Source organism: Mauremys mutica, chromosome 12 (assembly GCF_020497125.1).
Source record: "Mauremys mutica isolate MM-2020 ecotype Southern chromosome 12, ASM2049712v1, whole genome shotgun sequence".
Lineage (NCBI taxonomy): Eukaryota > Metazoa > Chordata > Testudines > Geoemydidae > Mauremys > Mauremys mutica.
The window spans coordinates 29,130,588-29,138,560 of NC_059083.1; positions in this window are offsets into that span (position 1 = coordinate 29,130,588).

A 7,973-nucleotide genomic window follows, 5' to 3' on the forward strand; every position below is an offset into this window, starting at 1 on the left:
TGGGAAGCCGCCATCAGGGACAAGGAGAGGGAATTCAGTTGTGGTGGGGGAGCCGTGCTGGGCAGAGATGCTGCTGCGGATGCAGCTAGTTACCCGGGTCCAGCGTTGCAGCAGTTTAACAACGTGGTTAATAGACGTTGCGGCTCAGCAGAGGAAAGTGCTGATCTTTTGCTGGTCTCCGCGGGGCTTGAGATTTGCAGGCATCGTTCAAACACCTTTCTCCTGCGGCTCCCTCAGGTACCTGGGTCTTCACTCAGCATTGCAGAGCAGAGCAGATTCAGTGCTTTGGTACAGGGTTACAGGAAGGAAAAAGACTGGAATGGTGCATATCGTACCTGTCATTTCTCTGCCCGGGCCCTGGGGATGTACCGTGTGCAGCTGGTTACTGAGAGACATTCAGTCAGACAGCTGGGGTGGCATTTTTGTGCTCTGCCCCTTTCTCAGTAAACTGAGACTTTTCAGGATCAGGACACTGACTCATTCGCTTTCTGGGTCTACTTGCTCAGCGTCTGCTCAGAGCTCAGCACCATGAGGCCCTCGTCCTCCATAGACTGTAATGCGAAGAGACACACAGGCATTGTAGAGATGGGGAAACTGAGGCAGAGAGAGGGGTGGTTCAGTAGGCCCCTATTCAGTGACTGCAAGAGCCAGTGCAGACCTTAGCAGCCGCCAGGCAAGTGCTGAGCTCCAGCCAGAGCTGCGTCAAAGCTTTAATGGTCCTAAGGGGCTTTGCCAGGGTGCAGGATATAAGAGATGCAGCTTCATCCTGGCCACACCCCTTTAGTCCTTTCCACCCCTCCCTCCTCCAGCCTGTCCCTGCCCCAACCCCACTCCCTCCCGCCCCTCCCAGGGGTGCTCCCTGTGCCTGCAGCTGCTGGGGAGGAGGCACAAACAGCCGTTCTAGCCGGCCCAGGAGCCAGAGCACACTGAGGGGCTGGATCCAAATGTCAAGAATTTCTTTTGATTTAGGGTCCTAATTTGGGTACTGACCTAAATGCCTAGGGGCTGGTTCTCCAAGGGGCTGGGCACCCGCAGCGCCCACTGACTCCAGTTCCTGCTGTGGATGCAGCTGGAACATGTGCCCTGGAGTCCCGTATTTTGAAGAGGTATTTCAAGACATACAGAATTAGGCCATTGTTTAAAATTTAGGCCTTACCGATTTGCCCATTGTGATGTTATTGAAATGAACTGTGACCGTATAGATCATTGTTGCAACCAAGGTCCTAGAGCTGCACCAAATATTATACAAAGAAGGTCAAGTAAGGTGTCCATGAAAAGGTTGTAATTTGCTGGTTATGGTTATGCTGTCTGTATGTGTGTATCGTTTTTGTATTTGAAGTTATGAATAGTGGCTATCTGCTTGTTTTTCAATGTGTTTGATTTTAAGTAGCATCAGTGAAGCATTTGGTCAGTTTCTTGAGAAAGGACTCTTCTGAGTAAGTGCCAAATCAAGAAACACTTAACTGACAGTGGACCTTGGGAGACTCCATCCACTTCTGAGGAGCCTTCCTGGGAACGTTCAAGATAGCATGTGAGCAATGGCTGCTCTACCAGCAAACTGAGTCATGCATGGACCTGTGACTCCCCCATGTGACTCCAAACTCCATTTTGCTGCTGTGATTTTTCCACAGTAAGAACAAAGGGGTTTCCGTCCACATGGCAGAGGATATGAAAGGCCCTGGAAACCCCTATATTTTGATCTTCAGTCCTGCTTCTAACATCTGGAGGAACTTTGCTAGAAACTGAAGCTCTGAAGAAAGGACTGAACGACCCATCCAAAGCTGTTTTGAATGTACTCCAGAGACTTGATTTGAGCTTGCACTTTATTCCACCACTGCTATAAACCTGAACCAAGAGCTTTGCAATTGTTGTATGTATTTGATTCCAGTTAACCAATTTTAACTCTCATCTATATTTCTTTCTTTTTATGAACAACCCTTTAGATTTAGATTCTAAAGGACTGGCAACAGCGTGATTTGTGGGTAAGGTTTGACTTGTATATTGACCTGGGTATGGGGCTTGTCACCTTTTTTTTTCTTTTACTGAAGTATTGGTTTTCTTAACTGTTTGTCCCCATATAGAGTGGTGCTGGTGGTGATATTGGGAATCTGGAGGGAATTGCTTGTTTGACTTCTGGTTAGCCACTGGGATGAAAGTGAAGTCCTCTCTGTTTGGCTGGTTGGGTGTAGCCTTGGGCTGTGAATGCCCTGCTCTTTCCTGAATTGATCCTCTCAGTAGTGTCCCCCAAGAGCATTTCTTGTTATACCCATTAGCAGCAGTACGTGGGCTAAGACTCATTGTATATCCCTGTTTATACTTGGTCTCTGCTCAATCCCGTTATTCTAAGCAGAAGAGGAACCAACTCCAGGGGTGCTCTGGAGCTCAAACCCCCACAGAAAAAAATAGCAGGTGCTCAGAACCCACCTGCTACAGTTGTTTGATGGGGCCGTTGATCAGCTGTTTGGTAGCTGGGGAAAGTGCTTGTGTGAAGGCAGAGAGCAGCAAGCCTCGGGGGGCGGGGGGTCTTCTGGGGAAGGGTTGGATCAGGGGTAGGAAGCGGTGGAGAGAGGGTGGGGCTCGGGGTTGGAGCACTCTGAGGGAAAAATAAGTCTGCACCTATGGTAAGCAGAGAGCTGGCAGTGAAAGGCCCATGTTACATCCCCAGTGTCTACAGGCAGCCAGTCCCCCCAGGATGGAACAACAAGTTCATAATTGACGATTACCTGTTCCGTTCATTTGACCATTGCCTGTTCTGTTCATTGCCTCTGGGGCACCTGGCACTGGCCATTGTCAGCAGACAGGACACTGGGCTACATGGACCTTTGGTCTGACCCAGTGTGGCCGTTCTTATGTTCTTATAATCTTTCCCACGGGATGGGTGAATCCACTGTTTTGTTCATGGGCTGAGAACCTCAAGGTTAATTTGAACAAAGTGAAAGTAGCGGAAATGGGACCCCTGCGCCGCACACTGTGCTGAGGTGCCCTGGGGAGACGTGGCTTCACCTGGTGCCCAGCCCCTGCCCAGGCTCAAGAAGTGTGGGGGGGGGGGGTGAGAAGGAGCCACGTGCCTGTTCTTGGTGCCTCTGATGTCCTAGAGGGGGAAGAGAGAAAAGAGCTCTCAGTCTAATACCTCACACAGTGGGGAGCCTTCCATTATGCAGAATGGGGCTTGACTCCTGTCTCTGCCCCCAGCTCCACCCCTTCCATCAAGGCTACAATCCTGCCCATTTCTGCCCTGTCCCCTGTGTGCCGTTTGAGGGAGAAGGTAATATGCCACGTTTACAGAGAATTCTTAACAGGAGTAAAAGATAAGTAATTCAGCTTCTATTCCTAGCTAAAGGCTTGGCTACACTCGAAACTCCAAAGCGCTCCCGCAGCAGCGCTTTGAAGTGTGAGTGTGGTTGCGGCATGACACACACAGTTCTACAGATGGAATATAATTACCAGCCTCAGTTGCTCGTCCTAGTCCACTGGCCAGGTGGTCCAGGAGCTGGGTCCTGTCACACTTTTAAGGTAACCCCCCGCCCTAACATTAAACAGAGTTTCAGTTAGAATATGGAGTTGCTTTACTTAGAATGTTAGACATCAGGCAATCCACACAAGAGAGAGACCCCATAAGTGCTTAATCTGTGGGAGAAGTTTCATGCGGAGGTCAGACCTTGCTAAACATCAGATAATCCACACAGGAGAGAAATCCCATAAATGTTTGGACTATGGGGAAAGTTTTACACAAAGATCAAATTTTATGGCACATCAGGCAATCCACTGTTCATACCATTAGACTGTTCATACAGAAGTCTCACCTTGTTAAACATCAAGCAATCCATACCATAGGGAGACCACAAGACTCTCAGAAAGGTTTCAGAAACAGATCAGCCCTACTAAAGATCAGGCAATCCACACAAGAAAGAGACCCCCACTAAATGCTTAGATTATGGATACTTTCAAATCTGTGGGGAGGTGGGGAAGGCTTTGTTTGTGCTCTTTGTTCACGTTTTCTCTTGGAGCCAGAGAGGGACCAGACAGAATGCCCCCCCCCCCCGCCCCCTCATCTCTTAAAACCCTGCCTATGGAAATAATCATCTAGAATTACAAAAATAGTAAGTAAAGCCAGGCAAGGCTTTACACTGCCTACGTCCCTCTGTCCCTCGTCCACCCCCCTCCCTCTTCCACCCACTCTCACCACCCCCACCCCATTCCCAGCCCTCTCAGGAATATGCCTTGTGCCTGCAGCTGCTGGGGAGGAGGCACAAGAGGCCCCTGTGCTGGAGGGATCCCTCACCGTGGGGGATGGGCTTTATCCTTCCCTGCAGCCCATGTGCCCAGACGAGCTGCATACAGGACCAGAGCTCAGTGATGGACTGGATCCAGCTTTAACAAATGCCCTTTAATTTAGGGTCTAGATTTTGGGTGCCAACCTTTAGGCACCTGGGGCCTGGTTCTCAGAGGGGTTGGGCACCTGCAGCTCCACTGACTCCACCTGCAGCTGTGGAGGCTACATGGTTCTGCAGCTCTCTAGCTGGGAGATTTCAAAGGCTGCCTGGTGGGACACAACAGAACAGGTCAGACCGGCGCCAGTCAACTCCAGCCTGGCTACAATCTAGTCTTGGCATGGACCTGAGCTGTCTAGAGCCCTGTTGTGTGCGGACTCAAGGTGCTCGGGTCCCACACAGCGTTTAGCCCAGTGATCTCCTCTAGTGCAGGCTGGCGGCAGCTGAGTTTAACCCCTCGTGGAGCAGCACAGGAGATCAGAATCACAGTGGGAAACGTCCTCTCCTTGCTGGGCCTGGGACCTTTACCAAGGCATCTCTCCCTCCTAACGGACACACTTCTTCAGGGAGGTTGATGTTGAGGTGGCAGCATGGCGTAATGCTTGGCACAGTGGAGTGGGTCTGGGGAGTTTGGGATTCCAGTCCCATCTGTCCTGGGCAAGTAACTGTGCCTCAGTTTCCCCCCCCCCCCCCCGCCAGTTAGACTGTAACCTGCTCAGGGCAGGGATTGCCCCTGGCTGGGTTTTGTGCAGTGCTCAGATCTCATGTGTGGTCTGTAAAGGGTGTTGTGATACAAATAGAAGTAATAATAAATTCTATAAAACAAACCAGTACAAACCTCAACTTGTAGCTTCCTCTCCTGCAATCTGAAGGCAGCACTCTCACGACTGGTCCTCAGTTCATGTGATTTAAATGTCACTGGTGTTAACAGCTTCCATTCAGAAAAAATGTTCCCTTATTTCACCAGTGGAAGCTGGGTTTGAAAAGCATTCAGCGTCTCCGGTAAGTTTCCCACATCAGATATCTTTGAAGACTTCGTTTTTTGCCTTCGTTGCCACACTGCCAGAATATTTATTTTGTTATAACATCTCCCAAACAGTGAAGACTTTAGAGAGCTGAATGCTGCAGTTACATCTATGAGAGGGAACTTTCAGTGAAATCAGCCTGTAATTAAAATCCAAAGCTAAGTTATTACCCATTAAACTTGACAGCAATTCCCTACCTTGCACTCCTGGGCAGCTTCCTCTATGGGAACCACTGTGTGAGCGCCGTGAGCCCGGGATCTGTCACACACCACACAGATGGGGGTTTGATCCTCTTCACAGACAGTTCCAGAGTCTCCTGGTGTTCCCCACACACCCTGCCTGCTCCCAACCCCTTTGCTGCCTGTAAACTCAGTCTCTTGGTGATTTCTACCATGTTTGCCAGCTGCCTGTTGGGCCTGAGGTTTCTCTGTTCACAGTTTCTCTGCACTGAGGGCAGGAGGCGGCTGTAGCGGATCCCTCCCAGCACTGGTTGATGCAGGCTCAGCAGAAATTGTGCCCACACTCCAGAGTGGCAGGTTCTGTGAAATACTCCAGACAGACGGGACATGTCGCTTCCTCCTGGAGACTTTCCATGGGGTTCTGTGCAGCCATGGCTCCCTCTGGGCAGTGGAACAGGGTAAGTTTCACTTTCTGGAGATCAGGAATATGCCCCACCACCTGCAGCAGTAATTGGGGGTTTTCCTCCCTGGAAGTGACTCAGGCTGTTTGCAGAGCAGGAACCAGCCCACTGGTAACATTAGAGGCCTGGAGGCTTTGGTGAAGAATGGCTCTGCTCCTGCAACCAGCCCCCTGTGCTGGTGTGAGGGGTCAGTGGGGCTTCACTTGGGCACCACTCACATTGGGCATCCCCTGGCATAATGAGTTTGCCGGGTGAGGGCCTGTGTGATTAAGGAGGGATATTCAGACTTGGCAGAATTCTTTCTATCAATTTTGTTGGAAAATGTTGATGTTCCTTTTTAAGCACTTTTTCCATATGTCTTGAGATAAAGTTTCAGTTGCACAACAATCTGGGTTTCAGCATTTCTTTCCAATTTTTATCAACTTACATTTTTACAGTTGTGGGAAATTAGGGGGGGGGGGGGGATACGACAATAGTGGGTCAGACCACAATTATTTAATGACAGTACACATTGAGATTCAAAATGTTAAAGCTTTATAACCATTAAAACACAGATGGCTAAGATCACCTCTCAAAATAGACAAAGTCTCTCTCCTTAAATCAAACTTGAATAAGTTCTAAAGCAGCCTTGTTCTTACTTTGCATATCTGTAATTTTCACTTATCCGTTGAAATATTTTTTCATTGGTTTGTGTGTTCCCAGCTCCCTCAGTGGGGGATGAGCTAAAAAGATAAAGGATAATGTTCATTTTTATATTTAGAGCATTAGGCCCAGATCCTCCAACGTCTGTACGCTCCTAACTCCCATTGACAGCAGTCTACATCCTTGGAGGATCTGAAGCTTAGAGTCTTACCTGAAGATACCAGGCCTGGAAACATAAACTGATCAATGGCCATGCAGTACTGACAGCACCAAGTGTTCAACATTCATGAGACTGGCGGAAGGAATCATGAGATCTTTTCTAAAACTTTTTTGTTTCTGAGTGACGAGGTTTCACTCTCATCATATTCTCAAGTTTTTCTACTCAACCAAGAGAAAGTAACTCTTCAAAGTGTGAAGCTTTTCTGGCAAGAAACTTATTTTTAAATGAGAGTCTCATGTATTCATATGATTTCAAGAGCTGGGGCCAGGGGCGCCATTTCAGATTTGGCGGGTGGGGGGAGTGGAAGGGGCAGCTTTAACTATGATTCCCAGGGCTATTTTTTACTGCATCAATAATCCACAGTCACTTCAAACATAGCCCAAAAGTAGCCCAATCTATTTATTTAAACTTTGTTTTTATTAACACTACAGTCTATATCCGTAAAAAGAATCATTATCTATCTAGAGTATAAATGATGGATGGTAGCAGCATATAGATCGATAACAAATTTTAGCAGCCAAATCATACAAATTGTTCAGATTGGCTTAGGTTTATGTTCCCTGAAGGGTTTATACAAATAGTTCTAATGAATACAAACAATGGTGTGTTGCTGTAAGGATTTGAGAGAGTAAACATCACCTCCGTGAAATTCACTGATTGCACTCAACTTTGTGAGCCTCTGCCACCCTCACAACTGTTAAACAGTGAGTACAACAGGAGATATGAATATTTACCAGCTGGAAGAGAAGATACAGCAGAAAGCTGCAAAAGGCTAAGTGGGGGCAGCTCCCCAAAAGGTATCTGGGGAAAAGGTCCTAGACAAGAAAAATGTAGCCCCACTGTGGGGAGATTTGGTAACATCCAGACATTCCCAGGGGAATTGGTGTTTCTGAGTCACAGCCGATGGACCTGACCCAAAACCCATTGCTGGCAAAGGAAAGGCTCCCACAGACAAGGGGGACTAAATGGTAGAATAATGGCAGTGCCCAGTGTGGCCATTTCACTACAGAATTAGAGAGTTGGAAAAATTTGGAAAGTTTAGTGTAATTTAAGCAATATCTGTAGCGGTGGCAGCTCCTGCTTGTTTCTTCCTAGCAGGGAACAATTCCAGGTTTTCTGTTCTGCAGCACGGCTCTTGCAGGCTGGCTGTGCTTTACTCTCTCCATTTATCTAAG